Raw genomic sequence first — 23534 nt, 5'->3', positions numbered from 1 at the left:
CCTCTCCCTCTATTTGCAATCAACACTCTTTCCACGTATCCCCATGCTGGCATTATTTTTTTTTCTATCACCTATATCCATCTTCCTCTGAGCCACAGTTTCCTGAAAAAGAGATCGATAATTTCTCATTCATACCTCATTACGTCGCTTTTGGTTGACTAAACAAAAATTTATGATTTTATTACAAATCATTATATTATATAGAGGATTGTTGGTAATTTAAAGTTCAAGGAGGAAAAATAAAATTCGAATTATTAAAAATTTCGAGGTATCAAAAACCTGCAATTAAGTTTTATGGCGTATGAAGGAGAAATTTGAGATACCAAAAGTCGGCCACCGTATAAGGATATTATCGTTCCAAACATATTTTTATTTAATACTGCATGGTAATAATATTATCAGTGGTGCGTATTACCTATCCACCTACAATACCTACGCGTTTATCGTCGGAGAGCTTTTTATATTAATGTTTAGGGAATTTCGGCTATAAAACTCGAGGGGAAAAATTCACCCAATTAAAAGTCGAAATAATAAATTATACACGACGATATGGCTTAAGTGCAAACCTACCTACCTACACATATCTAATACGTCTGTACCTGAAGGCTATACTTTACTTTCGGGTATAATATAATTTAGTTGGAAGTGCGCGATGGTGAACAACGAGTGTCTGATTTTTTGTCGGCAGTGGTGTGCAACGATGTGTTGCAGTTAATTCGTGTACGATATAGGTATATCATATTATACGTATAATTGCGGTACATCGACGTTTAATTATAAATGAAACAAAACTTTTTAACAAATTGAGTTGGCATTTCAAACGGATTAACATTATTTTTACATTAAACCATACACACAAAAAAACAATTTTCAAATTTCCCAAAATGATTAAATAGTGTAAACAGTGACCGGTTCAAGTGGGGTAGCTCTCCCTTTACTATGTGTGTAATGTAAAGCCAAAATTAAATCCTAAATATTATGTTTACAAAGTTATACGATATGAACATATAATAATATAAAAAAATTTGGGCCCCCCCTCCAAAAATAAAAATCTTAGATCTGCCACTGCCCACTGAGTATGAAATATTTTAAATCGAGCACTCGGATCACAGAATGTAGTCTCAGAGATCACCGCAATTATAGTATTTTATAATAATAACAATATTGTACTAATTTGAAAATATATATTGCAAACACACAATAGTTTATAATCACACTTTTTTATTTTATCTTTCATTACCTAATAACGTTAGATGTTTGTCATAACGCGGCGTATTTTACCACGTTTTTTAGTGCAAATACACACACCAATAGATAACAGTTTTAAAAAAGTTTGTCGTGTGCTTTGAATCGTAAAATAAATACTAAATATGTTGCAAGACAAATACGACGTAATTTTCTCAAAAACGTTATTCTCTTTTAATTCTGTAAGCATGTAATGAGTGGCGGAATCAGTATAATAGTCAATGTACGTCAACATAATATATACCTAATAGATGACATTTGAATTTTAAATGTTCTCGTGTTCTCTAATCACAATATTTTGATGTCACGGAACCATTCGTAAAATACTTTGGATTTGCATTTCAATGCGTAATTATCGAATCGTCTCGAATTTTACTTCAGATTTCGTCAAAATTGTCTACATTATGCGATATCAAACCCCTCCGAAGAGCTTCAGCGTGAAACTGCGTCCCCTAACGGCAATGATAATATATGTACATAATTTATATTATCTATAATTTTATTTTATTTTTTTTCTATTTCTCCGCCGGCCAACTACTACGGTTTTGCGGTCGCCTTGTTCGCGGCGGTCATATCCACACGTAACTCCGTCACGTCGCGCAACCCCCCTGGCCACCGCTCGCACTCGCTCACACTACACGTACACACGCCGACACACCAACACGCGCCTACACTCACCTACACGTACACGTACACACGCACTGCCACACGTGCGCGGGCGAGAGAGGAAACGCGCGCGCGCCTTCGAATACGCCGCCGGCGACTCGGAAACGGTTTCCATGCGGCGACTGCGGCGCTGCTCATTGCTCCTGTCCCCGCGAATCGCTCTCTCACCGCGACGTTTCGCGGCGAACATTCCGCACGGACTCTGTTGCATGCGGTCTCGGAGAAGAGTCATTTTCACCCGCTGCCACCACCGCCGCAGTCGCGTTCCCGTAATCGCAAAACGTTTTTTTTAGAATTTTTTTTATTTTATTTTTTTTTTTTATTTTGTTCCGTTTTCTTTTTAGATCGCTAACGGTTTTTTATATTATCATTTTTTTTATTCCGACACATTTTATATTGTTTCGACGAACAGCCCAGTCCCCCCCACCACAACCTTCCATCGACTGCTTTAAAATGGTCCGTTCTTTTAATACGCGTATCGCATAAACAACGCCATCCGTCGTCTCGTCTCCGGAAATCGGTTCAGATTCGCTCGACAGTTTTGGGTAAGTCTGTATACACACGCACGCACACACTCCTCACTGTATTTATTTGTATTCTATTCGTCACAGCGACTAATTATTATCGTCCACAGGTACGAATTTTAACATTAATATGCCCATGAGCATTTAACAGAATCTCTACTATTAGACTATTAGAGAGACGTTTACACGATTTTGACATCGAAATACTTTGTTATGCACGTCACCCGCAGATGGCAGTTACGATAAGGTCGAAAAAATCATGCACAATATTATATTATACCTATTATTGTTTCGTCATCACATCGAAACATATAAAATCAATCGGTTTGTTAAACACATATCGGTACCTCTTCTACCACTGTAGAAAACTTTTTGCGAGCATAGACCGGGCGATATCCTTAATAATAAAAGGTTTTTATAAAAGGCGTTTTAATCGAACTATAATTAATACAAAAATAAGTAGATATATGACTCTATTAACCATACAGACAAAAACTACAGAAGCGACAACGGTCCGTTGGATTTATTGATGTTTAATGGTTGTAGAAACTATACTTTTATAAACATTTATTATATATATTCAATATTCAATGCATTATTTTGAATTAAGTTATATTTTATTTCTCGTAATCACCATTATTATTATATAGTTATTCAAACAGAAAATATCCTAAATTAGTTTTTCCCAAAAGCTATCAAATTAAAAATTCTCAAATAAAACTTATATAATTAACATAATTAATTTGTAATTTTTAAGAAATAGTAATAATATTTAGCTTTAATTATAAGGTTTTTTTTATTTTTCACGATACTCGCATATTATAATATCAATTTTGAAAATATTTAATGATATGCAAAAGACCCTTAAACATATCAATCACATAGGATTTTGATCTCATTTAATTTTATTTCTACATTAGATTTTAAACGTCAATATACCTATCACATATTGAAATGTACGTGTTGTATAATATAGCAAAATTAAATTTTGAATATTAATATAATCATTTTCAAGTTGATTATGTATATATATATGTGAGATATTCAATGTATTTCGATTAACCGATAATAATTGGCAAAAATAATTATATTTATAACTTTATATTATAAAATATATAGTGAATATTTTTTTAACGTAACGTACTATAACAGGTAAACTATTATTTTTCAAATTAAACTACATTAATAATATTTATTACAGCAATTAAAACCACCATGAAATAACTCTTTATAGCATTTATTTTATTAAAGTTACAAGTAGTCCATCTTAATTAAGCTTGAATTGAACAAAATGCTATTACTCTAATTGCACTATCATCGTACTTAGTGATTACTCCAGTTCGTCAAGAAAAAATATTATAATAATTAACTTGGTCTTTTTTAATAAACTATTGAAAATATTAAGTATACATTTTTCGATTTAATTAAATATAAGAAGTAGTTTAGATAAATATAAAAATTTAAATATTTGTTATTCAATGAAAAATTTGTATAATTATCTTTTTTTTTAAATCAATTATCCAAGTAAATATTATAATAGTTAAGGCTGCTTTTAAATAAATAGATACAATTGGAAATAACATTATTTTATAACACGTATTCAAAAATATACCCATAAAATCAACTTTATAATTGTACTTTATAAAAGTAAAATAACTTATTTTTATTGAAATAATTTTAAAATATTTTACTCAAAACATTGAAATAACTATATAAATGTTGTCAATTTAATCTAAGCTTATACTACAATTTAAAAAAACTTCATATAAGAAATTTCCTTAGAAAACAATACTAATAATAATTCATCAACAAAATAAAAATAATCAAGGCCACATTAGTGCACTTAAAATAATGTATAACTCGTGAGTTAAAAATATTATAGAATTGCCTAGGAAGTGTCAATGCTTTAAAATAATACTTGTTTATTATTTAATACGGCGTATTGTATAGGCAAAATAGGTACATAATTATATTATTATTACTATTGCATTCTAATTGTTATTTTATATAATATTATTTTATACGTGTAAAACGTAAATATATTTTCTTTATTTTTATATTTTATATACATAAGTAAGTAATCATAAAATGATAAAAATAAGTAGAAGATTATTACATAATATACATTTTTAAATTAATTACAAACATATTATTATAAAAATTTCAAGTAAAACTGACAATTTAAATTGCTTACAAGGTATCAATAATGTTTAGCAAAAATAAATATTCTTTGGAATGTTTTAATGTGAAATCATTTACGTTATTGATATACCTAATCGAAATATGTATACTTAGATATAATCAAAGAATTCCCTCGATTTTCATAAAATGTAAAATACGTCGATCTAAAAACGTAATATACTCGAACTAGAAGTTTCAAGAAAAAACCATAGGTATAACTTTTTATTTTATGGGTTTCAATTTTTTTTTCTCATTTATATATTTTGAGTTTTTACGCTGAACGTAATATGTACTATATACATATCATTTGACGTCTTGAACTTGTTATACCATGCAACCTTTAGGTTTCAGGATTTTATTACTTTTCAGTGAACAAAAAAAAAAACAACAACACAAAATCAAAACTAGTAAAAAAAACTTATACGTCATTTTTAGTTGTCCGTTTCGTAAAAACCGAATGTACGATATTATAAAATAAACTTTTTAATCCTTTCGAACGCAAAATGTCCGCGCGTTTTTAATTAAGTGTCCGTCGTATATCGCAAAAAAAAAAAATAAAACCCATCCCTTTTTCAGCATAATATAGAAATAAATTGGCGATACCGCACACGGCGATACACACGCGCGAGCGCACGCAACTCTCTACAAATACATAATATAAACATAATATATTGAGCGTAGTGGTTGGTGACTGTACGCAGCGTCCGATTATACTATATGCTATACATCGTTATTTACTGGAACTCCATCACGTTCACTTCGGTAGTCGGTAACCACCTGAACCAACACTACCACCACAGTAACACATGTATATTGGGGTTGTATACGCACGTACAGTGTGTAGGAAAAACTTCGAGGTTCGAATTACGACCGTATAATACTGTCGTCGGTCCAATCACGATGACACTTCGAACGCATTTTATTTATCATATACAACACTCGAACAAATAGACCAGATATTCTCAGCGTTTTCAAAATGACAAACCATTCGAGTTAAATATCATTATTATTATTATTATTATTATTTTAGGGGATAAATACAATTATTTTTCTTGTTTACACTCACAGGTGTGGGTGACTTCGCGGTCCTAAATAATCTTCAATCATCTATACCTCTCAAACTCCAAGTTTAAAATAGATTAATGTGAATGACTTGGTCACTATCGTACGTTTTAAATTAATTATTTTTTATATTATACGAAATGATCTGTTTAAAATAAGACACTCATCATTTTATATCGATATAATATTTTATATCATATACTCTTTTGAATAACAAAATGCATTTCTTATTTCATATTCAGAAGTAGAATATTATTTGAAGTATTTCAATTCATAAAAATCGGATTTTGGATAAGTAGTTTATTACTTAAAAATATTTAATAAAATTTACAGAGTAGTGTACCAGCGTATTTTATACTCCAATTTTTTTCTACTTTTAGTTTTTTTTTAAATAACGAGTATTTATTGTATTATATATATAATATATCACTCAGTATATGTTAATCAAAGAATATTGTGCTATTCAAATTATAACTACATTCTGTAAACAATACCTATTGAACACAATCTCGTGTACATTTAAGTTATACAACGCTATTGTGATTACATTTCAATGACATAATTTGTATACTATAACTAACAACAGTATGATTTACCAAACATGCTCACCCCCACTTCTCTTCAATCATGTACTTATTTAATAACTATTTTTGGTATTTTTAAGTATAATACTCGAGTACCATTATATTTTCAATTATTTAAATGTATTTTAAATATATTTTGATGATTCAAATATTTTTTTTTACAATGAATCAACTTTTTCCGTTAATCATATGCTTTTTTTTAAAACTTTTTATTTCAAATTTTAAATTGAAACGATTTTTACCTGATGTATTCAACATTATTAATAATAATAATAAATCTAAGTATTTAGTTATCATAATTTAAAATTCCAAAAAATGTACTATTAAGAAATGCACAACTAACATATATACATTGGGGTTCAATTAATGGTAAATCGCTGTGTATATTCGGTTTTAATTTAATTTTTGTATGACGTATCACCATTTATAAATTCTACTATAAAAACAGAGATTGCTCGTAGTTGATCGCGGTCAATTTGAATAAAAAATAATACCCGCTGACCTCTTATGAAAACACACGCTAGGCAAATATACAAACAAAAAACAATTTTTATCGGAAAAGTTTTTTTGACGCGCCTACGGCGTTTCGGCGGGGTGATGGTCGGACTCTATCGCTGTGCTCGCTTGGACGGTTAAATAAATCGAAAATAACCGTCGACTTATTATAAAAAAAAAAAAAAAACACGCACAATGGAGGTCTCTCCGAGTTCAAACCAGGTACAAGTGGTATATATACACACATGCAACGACAGCTGAGTACAAACTCATATAGCGTCCGTTCGTGTGCTCGATCAGTTCGACAAAAAGAAGAACAGGGTGGGGGCTACAATTTGAAAAAAATCGAACATGCTCATTAGCAATACTTAAAAAGTTTCTGCCACCCCGATAAGAGACGTGCGCTGAATCTTAGTGTATAACGGACGTTTTCACCGGCGCGCGGGAACGGCTTTCGAACAAACGACGTTATTCGATATATATTATATAATACGCGTATAATAGGTAGTCCCGTGATGGTTTGTCCGTAATAATATGATATTATATATATATATATAGACTGTACTGCACCGCGTCATTAGTATTAGCTTTCGGGAAATTAAATTCGTCCAGAAATTCGACGACTCCCGCGTAAAGAAACGGCTCTGTGCGGACGGATTCGCGCGTAAATCCGGCAGTGCGCTGTCCCGGAGCCGGACGTCCTCCAATTATTGCACTTCATTAGCTCGGCCAAGCGAATTTACTACCGCCGCCGCCGCCGCCGCCGCCGCCGCCGCCGCCGCCGCCGCCGCCGCCGCCGCCGCCGCGCAGTCGTGCAGTTATAACATCGCCGCAAAACCGTATAGAATAGAATATATATATAGGTGAGTTTAATTTCACCGGTTTTTAGCGAGACCTCTCGGGGGGGAGGGGGAAAAGAGGGGACGATTGTGGGCGATGGATGCGACGGCAGTGGTGCGACCGTTTTCCCGACAGACGTCACACGCCGACCGACCGGCTGTCGTTCCGTCAAAATCATCCCCGGATCCGCAGCACCGCAAACTCCGCACACCCACACACCCGCCGACACACCCACCACACGAATGTGCACACACACGCACACACACACACACACACACACACGCGCGCGCATTCGTGATACGAACGCCCCCACCCCCAATCGACCGGTATACCGTCCACTCGGCGTGTGTAACGTTGCGGTGCCATATAATGTATTAAATACGCGTATAATTCGGTCTCTGACTGACTCGTCTCTCTCGACGTCGTCCGTCGTCCGCCGTGACTTTTCAGTCGCGATGTCCGCGTCGGCCGTACGTGTTCGCGTCACGCGATACGCCGCGCCGCCGTAATGCGACGCGACCTGCACGCGCGCGTTATCCTCGGCCACGGCGGCGGCGGTCGGTTGACGGTCACACGGTCGCGCACACACACACGCGCGCGCTCGCTCGCTCGCGAACCACACACGTACACTAATCAATATCTTTATTTTTCTCTTTCCCATATAATATTTTATTATTACTTTTTTTTCTTCCTTTCCCCTTTCGTCATCGGCGGTGTGTTTTTATTTCCAAACGCAATTTCATAGTGCCCCGTTTTGATGATATATATTATTATTATTTATCATGACGTGTTCCTTCAAATCCGCGAGTAGAATTTGTACGCACACACGAGACAGATAACACATACGAAAACGATAATCGCCCGCGTCGAATGCAATAATACAGTAATATAATATAAAATCACAATATATTATATTTGCGAATACATTTTTGTCCGCCTGTCGAAACTAATCCGTCGCACATATATGATGAGAACATCATTGTGCGACATATACCTACTGCAGTATTCGCAATATCGTTAAATTATTAATATTATTTGTACGAATTAAATAATCGCTCGCGCACTACACTGATTGACTTTCGGGCGGTATCGTTAGGTAAAGAAACATTCGTAGAAAAATCAAATAATTCACTCTTCTGCGGTGTATAGCAATAGTATTTAGTAGACGTGCCAGTCGTGCCACCGGCGTCATGGCGAATCTAAATTGTATTTTGTTATAATTAAAATTGCCAACGGCAACATTTTCTTGGGAAAAATGATTGTTCCACGCCGAAATGTATTCACGGAAATATAAATGTGTATATGGTTCGATAGAGCGCAGTGTTCAATTCAAAAGAGGATTTATAAATTTAAAAAAATCACTACGACGATAATTAAAGTATAATATAATAATTATTTAACTGATAACAGCGTGGATACAAAGGAATTTTTGTTCTTACAATTTATTATTGTCGATTATTTTTAATGTATTATATACTAAAAACGTTTAACTTAAAAAACATTAATAATTCGTCCCAGTCATATTGTCGACTGATTAGTCGGTTTCTTTTTTAGGATTATAATACATAAAATGCTTTGTTCTAAAGTATTTCTTGATATAAATAATTAGTTCTTATTAAATTGTAAGTATTATTTATAAACTTAGAATCCAAAGTTTTTTTTGTTTTAATTTAAAATAGAATTCGGGATTTTGTAATAGGTAGTCAATAATAAATAAAAACACATAAAAACGTCATGTTCTTTCTGTTATCAATGTTATTCATTCTACGTATTTATTTTTTTAACAACATAATGTCCTAAAACAATTTTTATTTGTATACATATATTAAACTGTACAAATATATTATTATTATCTAGGGTACCTTTTGTAATATACTTAATAAAAATATACTCAGAAAAAAAAGATAAAAAAAAAAATAACATAACTGTACATGAAAAATATTTATGTAATGTTTATAAGAAAAATAGTTCTTGTTCTTACATCTTACAAATAATTGTACAGTTTAAATAAAATAAATATTGTTCTAGATACGTTTATAATACATTTAATAAATATAGTTTAAGTTACAAATCTGTTACATCCTTATATGTAAATTCTATATGAATATTATTTTAAGCCAGGTTATTAAATATAAAATTTAATTATTAATCAATACTTAATATTTGTTAGATAGAACAAAAACGCGGGATTTTGTAGTAACATGCGCACTGTAGAAGAAACAAACTTTTATATATTACGTATTCACTATTTATATTACATATTATATAAAATAAATTTAGCAAATATTTTGGTTCCTTCGTTCGTTTGAAAACAAAGACAAAATTAATACAAAAATAACAACATATCGTTCTGATAACTAAAATATTTTTATATTTCAGGAAATAAAGGGTATTATGTTTTTTATTATCATATTTTTTAGGTATACTTTAAATTCAAATAATAATAAGTAATATTGGACATTAAGAACAAATTCATAATTTAGTTTTTAAAGAAGATAAAAAAATACGAACCCATTTCATATTTCAATTATTTAAAGATCATAAATTATGAATTAAATTTGTGTCATCTGTCTGATTTTTGGTATTATTCACATAATGTACTCTAGAAGTACCCATTAAACCATTCAATGAAAATTTAATTAATCGTGGTTCCAAATTCCATTTACAGGTCACAGGATCTGAAAATAATTTATCTAATCTTTAAATTATTTTCTTTTATGGTAGATTCTTGTATTTCATAATAACTTGATTTATATTCTTAAAACGAATACAAATCAAATCAAGTGAAAAATAAAAATGATTACTATAATGCACTTATAATATTATAATATATTAATAATACGAAAAATAATTGTAGTCATCCGCTTAAATTAACGTTATCGCGTCTACTTTAGCCTTGTATGTACCGAAGTCCAGATTTATTAGAAATAATTAAATTTTCCTTAGCTGAGTTAAATTTGTATAATAATATCTTTAGAAGCACAAAGATTTCCTTGGATTGTTCAGGAAAGTTTATTCACAGTAATTAGGCAAAATATGGAGACTATACCCAGTTATATTTAATGTGTTTGTAAAATTATTTTGACCGTACTGATTAAAAAACATTTAACAAGATGTACCATGTACAAGATATGTAACTGCCTAAAATCCGGTTAACTGCCAATCCAACTTAAAAGTAGATCCAATGTTATATGATAATGATTAATGACAAAATAAATTTTGATCGACTTCCCATATCCTAATAATATTATAATTAACTGACAAACTCTAATCTAGAATTTTGGTGGCCCATTTATTCCATAAATCAACCCACCCATTCACGATAAGTGCTGATCACGCTTTTACGGGGTACTACCTGTATTATAGTTATTAATGTGTATTCATCATTATAGCGTGTATTATACGGGTGCCAACTTAGTGGCTGGATCTTTAACCTATCATTAATTTTTAGCATTTTATTTCCTTTCGACAATCCTCGTTACCAATAATTCCTCACGTCAAATAAATATTATAAGTATTATTATTATTCTACAAATAACTTGTCAATTAGTCATAATTATAGATTAAAAATATTATGTTTCGATAGTTTGATCTAAATATATATTTTATTTTAATTTTGAAAAAATTGTTCATCTCTTGAATAATAAAAATGTCTAGATAAATTAAACAACAAAATTTAAAAAATATCATGAATTCAACATAGTTAGATAAATTACATCATGTTTCATATAAATGTTTTTATAAAGTTTTTTAAATCTAAGTGTAGTATTATAATTAAGTGGCTTTAATATAATATATACAAGTGAAGAGATCTGACCAATGACAATACTTCGGCTGTTATATCTAAATAGCAAATTATTCTTACCCATCCGTTTAACATAAAATGTATAATTAATGAACTCATATAAATAAATATAAAACATATTTAATTATTCATAGTCAGTTTTATAATAAATTAGTATTTGACTAATTATGATTAGAGAGAAAAATGTTAATAAAATATGAGTCTGGATAAATATAATAATATGTCATCGATAGTTATGAACAATAATATAAAATACATAATACATATTATGAGTCAATAAATAATTATTATATAAACAATAAATGTGTGTAATTCGGAATTCAGTAGTTCGTAGAATATAATATTTCAGTAGGAGACGACTGAATACGAATTATTTGTTTGTAAACGATTATAGATGAACACAAATACTTTACTAGGTACATATTATTATGTATCATGATATTATATTATAATGCAAAATTGTATACTGTTATACCATAAAACAATTTGTATTATTGACAAATAAAAATAAACCTTATCATCTGGGCTCAACGCCGCAGCTAGCCGTTAACATAGTGCCTATCGTTATCAATTAACATTTTAAGCGAAATCTCTATACTTTCATACTTTGCATGGAGACCGTTATCTCAGACGAGTCGCCTCGGGAGTGGAACTATGGTTTGGAACGCCGCGCCGATCACGACCGGTAATTAGACAAAGGATTTTACTCGAATGAAATTACATTTGCGTCACCGCGGTCCGTCACTGTGTATTTGTTTCGTAGAGCGCCGAATAATGCGGCGAGTAGCGGTGCTGTTTTCTTTTATTCAAAGGCAATAACGATTTCAGAAACTTTTCCGTTTCCGAACACCGTGGCGGTTTTCTCTACCGAAAATAAAAATAAAATAAAACGCGACTCGGCACCATTCGAACATAATGCGACCCATAAAAACTCCCGATGTAAACATATAATAACACCAGTGTAGACTAAACAAGAACTAAATGAGACAAAGTCTACACCTGTTTTCGTAGTTTTTCGGCTTATTGAAAATCTAAAATAAAGAATTGAATAACAATTGCTTCACTTAAAGTAGTTAAATTATTATTACTTTATATTTCCACCATTAATAATACCCTGTATCGAACAATGGTTTAAATGTTACACTGTAATAATTTGATTATATAATATTTATTAATTTACGCTTGGAAAGCGGAATAAAAATACATCATCCACAATTTTCAATACTTACGTCAACTTTGTTTTTAAAAAGAAACCCTGTTACATATTATTTATAATTCAATAGAATTATGTTATTTTATCGACAAAACGTAATTATAACATAATCATAACTTGCTATAGAAATATAAAATTTGAATGGACTTAAAATAATGATTTTTTTATGTGATGATAAAAAAATTACAACAATAATTGAAAATAATATTTTGTTTTTTAACTAAAGAAGATAGAAGACTGCAAAGTATTTCTTAATATACAATATATTAAGACAATTAATATTTTTAAATGATACATTTTTATAAAAGATAAAAATGCCTGATATTACCTTAAAATGCAATAAATAACTTAAAATCAAATCTATTTTAATTTATTCAATGCATTCTACTACGTAGGATAATGAAAAAAAAAAGTTCTTCAATTTATTTAAAAAGAAGGTATATCATAACTCAACAACTTTGAATTCCAATAATGATCCCAAATATATACAATAAAATAATAATAAAAAAATTATGAAATATCTCAATAGAAATATGGATAACTAGAAGAATCATATTTCCAAATTAGATTAATTATGTTTAGTAACTATTATATTTTTCCTCGAAAAGGGTAATACAGCATTAAATGTTTGTACAATACTAAAATATTAAGATATGGTATAACGATCCCCAGAAGAAGTTTTACATTCATAATTAATGATTATCGTTGAACCTGAGAGTAAAACAATATTTATATATAATATTAAGAGTAAAATTATTTTATTATGTCGTAAAACAATATTAAATATATTTAAATATAAGATAATATCAAGCAAGACGTCATATAATATTATATAAGTATTAGGCATTATAGTTTTAAATTTTGATGTAGTTTGAGTTGATGTAATATTCTTAACTTAGTAAAAACAAACAACCAGTCATCAGTCATCACAGTTTAACGTGTATAAATAAATAATAGATTAGAATAAGGTTGCTGTTCCAATAAATATTTAAAATACAAATGTTATTGAAACTGACGTATTCGTAATTTATAAAAGATTTAAATAATATAGGCATGTGACGTACGAAAACATATAGTTTGATAGAAAGGGGTAACGTTTACTTGTTAACTTTGCTTACAACATTATGAAAACCTATAAATAATACAACCATGGTATAAACGTTTAAATGACAGAATTGTGTTGAAGAATTATATTTTTAGGAGTACGCGAACATCGAGTAAACACTTCACATATACGTTAGACCAATGGAATCTTGGATTACACGTTGTAGATATACTTTTTTTTTTTCATTTTCTTCTGCTTCTATTACTTCTTCTTTTGACCAACTTTCTCAACCGCATTTTCGTATTCGACAAAGACGTGTCCGGCATTATAAAGAAGTACACGCATCCTCGGAGACATGCGAATGACGGCGGTACAAAGATACTACGACTCAGGAATAAAAGAAATTTGTATGGCAAAAAAAACAAATCGTGCAACTACAAACGCATTACGTAGTGTATATGACAGTCAACAATTAGATTTGCTTATTCTTTTGCTCCGTAACGTCTTGTTTGCTACCCATTTTTTTTTTTCAATATTTATATTTTACTTGTTTCGCTCCCCGTAACATATTATATTTAAATATTACGATAAAAATCATTAACCATTTGTACGCTATTAGTTATAGCGTTCGGTGCTGAATCAAATAAACCATTAACCAACTACTGTCTTTACGAAATCAATTAAGATACATTTAAATTATTATTCTATGTATGTAGAAGTTTTTAAAGTAAGACATTGGTTCGGTTCAGTCAAGTTTCTGTGCGTAATTATTCATGAGTCTGTCGCAGAATACCACCAATAATAATTATTATTATCATACCCATAAGCCAGACGCCAGCTATATTATCATATCAAATTTGACATAATTAAATCGGTGAACTCGTATTCAAACAGTAGTACACCGGCATGTCACAAATACTAACTTCTACATCAAATAAATGAAAATGAAGACGAACCTTAATAATACGTATTTTTGCAGTTCTACGTTTTAATAAACGACGTGTGTTATAAAAAATTACCTACCTTAGACGACGGTTTTTTTTTTTTTTTTTATCATACGTTTATAAAACTGTTTATAGTGTAAGGCTTATTCAAAACTCGATTCCATTACATGGATTTTTTTATATGGTAAAGTGGGATAAAGAAATTAAACGTGCCCGTGGTAATATACATATTTTGCGGTCTATTATAACCCGACCAGGATCGCAGTCGAAAATACAAAAAGTTCGATTTTCCTTTCTCCGACTTCTCATTCAAAACGTCCATACGCGGTACCTGCGAGTTTTTATTATCTCTTTATTCGCTTTTAAAATTTTCATTAATTTTCCGAAGTATTTTTACGTCGCGCCGCCGCAAAGTATCGCGAAGTGTATAATACCTGAATAAACGAATGCGCACATAACGCCCTGCGGCCCCGTGTAGAACCTACCACGGCGTCGGAATAATAATAACAATATTGTGGTGCCGACGGCCACTGCTTTGATGTAACTGATCAAAATTATTCATCACAGAATAAGTAGGAATCGTTGTAGCGTTATTGGACACTCGCTTTATCGATTTACCGCTTTGTTTCTGGAGCGCGCGTATTATTTTATAATATATACACACAGTTGCTCCGTACAAAGCTTATATAAAAAATGTAGACGCAAAAAATTAATAACAATAATAGTAATAATCACGATGCCCGTGATTGTCGTTAATGATATCAAATGGTTGAAATATTTTTAATTTATATTTTCGTCACATAATATTATACATCGTACCGACATATTATTATAAAAAAAAAAAAAAAATGATTAGTGCAAATCCTATAGGTTGTATTATTAGTGCATACACGTCGTCAAATCCGATTTCATAAAAACGCAGCTGCTGCAATGTACGTGAATAATGTTCTCGAATCTGTATATGTAACATTGTATACACGCGGAATAGTATGTCCGTAAAAAAGCAATTCGTCGGATGTTCAAGTGGTTTGGATGTAAATTGTAAATAATATATTCCAAATCGAACCGTATTTAAAACGCGACCGCAATAAAAAAGCAGCTTTTCTCTGGAATACAAATTAAAATTCTCAGCAAACTGTTTTCTCGACGACAATCGAAATTAATTTTCAACCATTCATACGGTTTGTGGTTAGACACGTTGCAATCGTCAACTGCGGTGAAATAATAAAAAAACGAAAAACAAAAAATAAAATAAAAAAATAAAAACAAAAACGCACATTTATTCGAGCGTTATAAATGATTTATTTTCTGTACGGCGAAATTGAATTGTATTTTCGCAAACAATAGTAAGTTATTGTCTGTTGATTATTTCAAACTATATATATATGCATTTTGAAAATACATAATATTTTTTATGTACCTATAATATAAACAAAAGTATTACATTATTATTATTATTACTATTTTTAAATAAAAAATACGAATATGTTTCATATGTTTAAATTGTTTAATGTTTATGTGTGTTTAAAAACATTGGTAAATTATAACCAAATAGATATAGGTATGCATATATTTCAACATATAATTTGTTTGGAAATTAAAGTTATTCAAACGAAAGCGTTAAGAGCAATTCGTAATTCGGCCCACTTGAATGAAGAAGAAAGCTTTCAGTGATTAACAAGTGGGTTACGTAGGTAAAATAATCCAATTTAAATATTAGTTAACTTATACAACATAGACTGTATACGTATACCAAGAACAAAAACTTAACAGACTACGGTTCTAACAACTTACACTAATTCTATTTCAGCGTGATTATAAGCTTTTATTATATTATTATTAATGGATTTCGCGATGTCTAATAATACGTTCCATCATTAGGAGTGTGGTGCCTATGTATTATGGCACAAGGAAACAAATCGGTATACCTGTCAGTATAGTTTGAATGCACGAACTATTGCAAAATAATTTATTCGGAAATTCTATGGTACCATAAGTTGTTTTACCACCAAGTCCGTACATTATATAAGACACTGAGAATACCAAATCACTCTGTTGCGCTCTTGTATATGTATTTAATGACACCGTCGTCATGAACATCATCAACAGCTCCAGATACAAAATAATGACAGTAATATCTCAGTTACAACAAATAAATACACAAATAGCATTTATAATAGTGTAATAAATATTTTACAAAATAAATTCAAACGAAAAATATAGTGTTATATAAGTATAATTTGTAGCTATAAAATTGTTTTATCCTCAGTTTAAAAATATATTGAATGGAAATCGAATTATTCATTGGAGTTTACTCGTCAATATTAATATCGTAAACAATTGTAAAAAAAAAAATTTAGTAAAGCTTAAATTACCCAAAAAATGATAATTCATTACTGAAAAATATTTAATATTATGTAAAAAAAAAAAAAGGTGAAGCGTTGTTTCTAATACTTTCTTGGAGGTGCAATTTTTATTTTACTTTTAAATCATTTATACTGTTTCAAAAATGTGTTTTAAAAAAACCTCTTTTCAATAGCACAGATCAATTCAAAACCAATTGTTGACATGCACACAGAATTTTTAATTATATACATTTTTGTATATAGGTAATTATTACTATACTACACAATTTAAAAATGAATACCATTATAAATAATTCTGGACAACTCCCTGAATATTTTCATGTCTCGTGAACTTTGGCAATTACGCGTATGGTGAAGTTTCAAATTTCCCTTTCTCGTATAAAGTAAAAATGATCCCGTAGGGCTCAAAAACAGATAAGAAACCATAGATAAAAAAGAAACTTAAGTCGGGCTGAGAGGAATAAAGCTCTAGAAAATATTCGTAGCAAAACTAGGTCAGAATTCTCAGTAATATTCTAGAATTTTTTACCAACTTAATATCTGATGTTAGAACTTAAGACACATACGTTTAAATTTTTATCATTTACACCTGTTAACGAAAAAAATACTACTATCTACGCGTTGATTTAATTTAAAATAAATACATTTTTAAAACTTGTTATTTTATAATGTAACCATTTACAAAATATTTAAACAATTTTTATTCAGTTCTGAATGGCAACATAATATTATGATAAAGTTTTTGGATTTTTCACAAGAACGCATTAATATTGCATTATTGGGACATGTTATGTCGTAATAATAATTATTTATAACTGTATGTTTATGATAATATTTATTATAAACTTATAAATATATTAATTTGTATAGAAACCTTTAAAAATAAAGAATTTAAAAAAAATTATCACTCATATTATAAATTGACGGAATGTACACTTTAAATTCCTAATGAATATTGTATTTAAATCGGTAAATTTCGCATTTAAATTTAATTACTTACTGCTAATTGTTGTATATAATAATTTCACTTAAACACTAAATATAAAAAATATCAATCATAATTGTGCATACACTTTAATTGTATGCTTAAAATATTATTATCTTTGATCAAGTGCTTTTTAAATATTGTGTTATAACATTTAAAATAAAAATTCATCATCATAAAAATTACATAAAATATACAAAAATATATTATTTAATGTTTAATATCATTGATATTATTATTTCTTTTTGAAGTATTTAAAATCAAACAGCACTATTTGATAGAATGGCACATGATAATGATTAATAGTATATATCGATAATATTTATAATCCTAGAGTTTTAAAATGACAAATATATATGTGTATAGGTAGTATATATAGCTAGTATATACAGTATACACCTATAATAATCTACAGTTTTTAATTAATTATTACATAATTTATATTATTTACATGGAATTGACTGAATTAACACGAGATAGGTTTTTAATAACAAAATAAAATTCTTTATCATTTTTCATTATTACAAATATACGAGAAAAAACCATTTTATTGCAAGTTTTAATGATCGTTCAACGTGACTAAAATAATTCATTTTCAAATAAATCATACTGTCAATTAAAATTAAAATACGCAGATAAGAAATTATAAAACTTTTAGTTGGCAAACGTCTCAACGTTACATAGATTATGCCCAAGAAAAGTCAGCAAAAGTTCGATGATACAAGTTTAAAAATGATCCACTTTGGTGCACCATTATAATGTGTATCGTCGTTTAATATACTTGTCCAATATTTATATTTATTACTAAATTTGGAAATATTAAACCATCAATGATATAAGCCATGTCATCATTATATGGTTAAATATCAATATGAGGTATGTAAAAAAAAAAATATATATCATTAAGTTCATGAATACGTGTTCCTGAATATTTTATATTTTCTTAGGTTACTGAAATTGAAAGAAAAAAATTCAGAATAAAGTTATGATACTTCTCAAATCATTTTTGAGAAAACAATATATACTTGAATGTCATTAAAGGTTACACATTTTCTTATATTATTACGTATATTATAATATCTAATACATTACCCATTGCTTATTTTACATTAAAATTTTTAACGGCGTAAAACCCTAATTTATACTTAACTCATTAGATTATTTCTTCAAAACAAAAATATTAAAAATTACTTTTAATTGAAAAAAAACTTATATTGTATAAAAATTGTTTTTTATATTATTATTGATAAACCATATAAAATACGAATAAACCTTAAAATAATGAATAGTTTAAGTTATTTATCTAGTAAGTATAAAAAGTATTAATTAAGTATGAGCTATTTATTTAATCATTTGGTAAATATTCTGCAGAAAATAACAAAAAATATTGGTTGGTCACATTAAAAACTTAAATCTTAATTATTTGTATTATATGCAAAAAACAAGTTGATTTTATAGACTGGTTAAAAATTCAAAATGTAGTTAAGTGGGCATGTAAACTCTGCTGTGTATAAGGTATCGATAGGATCACTATTATAGGTGTGTTAAATTTGAATTCAATAATTTATCATTGTGTACAAAAAATGATTTTGAACCAAGTGATATGTTTTTTTAATATAGCTATAAAAATTGTTTATTTTATTTTCAGTATTGTAATTAGCTTGAAATAATTATATCAAAAATGATTGCATTTATTATATTATTAATATTTAATTACTATAATAATATATATTTATACTTTATTATATCAACTTATATAACACAAAACTCAATAACATCTTTCTCTATAAATATTGTAAAACAATAAAAATTGATTTATTAAAGTATCTATAAATGATATTGTGTATAATAAAATTCATAATGATATACATACAAACTTATGGTCCCACGAATAATGTTTTTAAATTATAAAAAAATAATCAACTTATCGTTATTACATTTATCGTTTAAATAAAAAATTTCATCAATTGGAACTTAAATTGTCTATAAAAAAAATAATCTTTATATATTTTTATTTTTTTATTTTGTGGTTTAAGTATGAACTATTTATGAAGAATCTTGTATACCATTTTCAAAACTTAGGTACAAAAACAAAAGTTTTTATGAATTTATAACTGCAAAAAAGTTTGCAATTGTTTTCGTTTTTAGCGAAATTTGTCAAAATGCTAATTTCAATTGCATGTAAAAAAAAAAATGATTGTATATTAAAATATTTCTATACAGATATAAAATTAACTTTGGTGAGATCTTGAATTAAATTTTCAAGAATTTTTATCTAGCAAATAATATTTATAATTTTTTTTTTTCGAAATTTATAGAAAAAAAATTGTAAATTTCTTATGCTTATAAATTATAAAATAACTCCAAAAAAGTTAATAAAAATTTAAAATTATAACGTAAAAACATATTGAAAATTTCAAGTACCTATTTCTACAGTTATTTGATTTCAAGTTAAATTTCAAGTTACTTAAAAAAAATCAATGTTGTCGAAAATTGAATTTGCATAATAATACTCATTTATTCTTAATTTTTTGTCTGTTTTTTAGAATTATAAAAATAAATATTATGAATTTTTAAATTTGACCTCTTTAAAATACAATCAAGATCCAAATTTTATATCCAAAACCACCCCTATTTTTAAAAATTGAAGCATTTTATCGACAATTTATCATTTACCCATCCACAAAAAAAAACACATCCTAATAAAATCAATACATTCATCCCTCCACTCAGAATCTAAAATTAAGTTTATTAAGTTTTTAAATATATATAAAGCTAAAAATTCTAAATATATTCCATTTATATAATTATTTGATACTTATGTAAATTAGAATTCATATTTTATATTGTATCCTCAGAAGTTAAATATATTTTATATTTTACTAATTACATGTTTTAATGCGCTATATAAACTAACCTTTGAGAATATACTTATTAAAACTTCAAGTACTTATAGTAATCTAGTTAAGAAAATCGTTGATTTGTTTATTTTTTATTACATATTAACATACATTAAGTACTTAACTACTAAAGTCACGTAATACTATGTATTTTAATTATTTTATGTTATTTTTTATTACATAAAATTCACTAACTTTAATTTCAACCCATACATGTTTCAGTATAGTTTTATTATTATTTAAGCATTATAAAATAATATGTATTACATACATGAAAAGCGTCTAATAATATGATCGAAAATACAAATATTAATATAAATTAATATGAAATATATAAGTCTATTAGACAACTTATAGTTAAAATGTTCATCAATTTATAATTTTTTTCTAAAAATATTTTTAAAATAGTTTAAGTACATTTAAATTGTTAGAAAATTAAATATAATCATAAACAAAAAAAAGTATTAAATTAATTCTCACAAATACGTTGATTTTGGAAACTATTTTTAGAAATAAATTTAATGAAACATAGTTGCGACAAGTTCCAGGCAGTAACTTTTTTTTAACCTACATTTGTTATAAAGTTTTTTTCCAAGAGAATTTCACAAATGTTGAACTTATTTATCTAAAAACATTTTTTCATCTTTTTTTTGCGTATCAAAATGTATATTTACCTCATTTAAAGTCCAATAATTTTCAAAAAATAGTTAAGTAAATGCTTTACTAATATATGAAATCAGCGAGTAACAAGTACATTTTCAATTTTTTTAAATTTCAGTGGAAAAAGTGTTAATATTTATCAAATAATTTACTCTTGAACATTAATACTCCTTAAATGTTAAGTATAATATATAATATATATATTAATATTTTTTCTTCTTTTTTTTATCAAACGACAAATATTTGACTAATAAATAATTCAATAAAAAAATGTGTAGCTCAATTTGTATTTTAAATGTCAACAAATGTTCTTTAAATGTTATTGTCGAAATTTAAATTTAAATAGTAAATACCATCAGACTTTGTTTTTATTTTGAACCCGTGTTTTATAAGTGAATTTATAATTAGACATGTTAAAATTTTAAATAAAACAGAACAAAACTTTAACTCTATATTACTATATCTTGAGTGTATATTCTTAAGAAAATAAAATAAACTACACAATATAAAAAAGTGATTCAGTTACAAGTTAAAATAATATAAAATAAAGTAATGAGAGCAATATAATTTATATTATGCTCACATACTACAGAAATGTTATAATTTTAAAAATATATACTATATAATCTATATAGGCTATGTACTCTATAAAAATAAATCAATGAAATATTTTCATGTTCTTTGTAATGACCATTATAAGCACATTTCAAATAAGCCCTTACCTTTTTATAACTGTAATAATATATATACTCTATGAAACTATGAAATGGCTAGACATTAACAATTGGATACAATTCGACGTGTGTTATAAATGTATAACTATTAACTAGTCATAATAGCATAATAATTGATTAACTTGATAAATATCTTAGATTACAAATGTTTGAGTTCAATTATTAATTTTTGATTTAATATGTATAAATATAAAATTTATTTATTAATTATAAAAATTTAGAGATGAAAACTAACTACCTATTCGATATTCGATATTTTAATCAATATTTAATAATAAAAATAAGAGCTTTATGCAACTTTTAATGATTTTTTAAAGTTAAAAATTTTTTTTTAAGTAAATAATTAAAAATATTTAAACAAGTTATTAATAAAAATGTACATGATATAATACATAAAAATTAATAATAGTTCAATACATTATAGTATAATAGTATCATAATAAATCTAGTTTATCAATACATATAACTCAATAACAGTAGTATAGGTATTATTTTCTATCAAGATTTTCATAACATAATGAACATTTTTATCTATTTACTTGTAGTCCTATTTTCCACGATAGCTATAACTAACAACTAAGCTAAATATCACGCTTCAGCCCTTAGCAGTAAATATGACCTTCGGGCACGTACAATTTCAAACAAATGGCGAACACACATAAATTCTGGTATCGGTTAGGTTAGGACGAAGAGAGTACATTATGGCACCAAAGTGGTTATTAATATAATATATATTCATAATATATAGACTTATAGGATGGGTATGTTCTAGAAATCGTTGTATATTAAACATTTAGTAAGAAAATGGACTGCTATAAATTACAGACATTTCATAAATAAATCAAAACACGAATATATCCATGTGCGTTTGTACTGATTAATTTATAATAATATTATCAGTGAGAGACCACGAGTTTTATAATTGAATTATCTGTGCGTTTAAAATGTTCAAACCATATTTTTCTCACACGATATTAATGTATTAAAATCGTTTAAGGTTATTGGATATAAATTGTACTTAAATTTATTTTCCACTTTATATAATTATTGTATATATAAAAACTAGAAATTCTTCTAATTTTATTTTTTTAATATTCTCTACATAGAATTTTCTCCAAAAATGTACTACCTAATATAAAACAAGGGGATAATTATATCAAACTTTTTAAATTAGAAAATTCTCATGGGATACCCTGTATAATATTTCAAAACTTGAATAAATACATTTAAAAAAATAAACATAACTAAATTTTATCTCATTGCTCAAATGTTTTATTACACATAC

General features: G+C 27.9%; 1 protein-coding gene across 7 annotated transcripts in view; it reads left to right on the top strand.

The window, feature by feature from the left end:
- Window positions 1-1796: 1796 nt before the first annotated feature.
- LOC132929743 (muscarinic acetylcholine receptor M3-like) overlaps window positions 1797-23534 on the top strand; it is an 84410-nt gene continuing 62672 nt past the window's right edge. For all 7 annotated transcript variants that reach the window (XM_060995302.1, XM_060995301.1, XM_060995296.1 and 4 more), the window contains exon 1: window positions 1797-2456. The gene's annotated coding sequence lies outside the window, so the exon portion shown is untranslated. The remainder of the gene's footprint in view (window positions 2457-23534) is intronic.

The sequence above is a fragment of the Rhopalosiphum padi genome, chromosome 4 (assembly GCF_020882245.1).
Source record: "Rhopalosiphum padi isolate XX-2018 chromosome 4, ASM2088224v1, whole genome shotgun sequence".
In the NCBI taxonomy this organism is placed as follows: Eukaryota; Metazoa; Arthropoda; class Insecta; order Hemiptera; family Aphididae; genus Rhopalosiphum; species Rhopalosiphum padi.
Note: the sequence above shows the minus strand (reverse complement) of the source record. Positions and strands in the feature narration are given on the sequence as shown.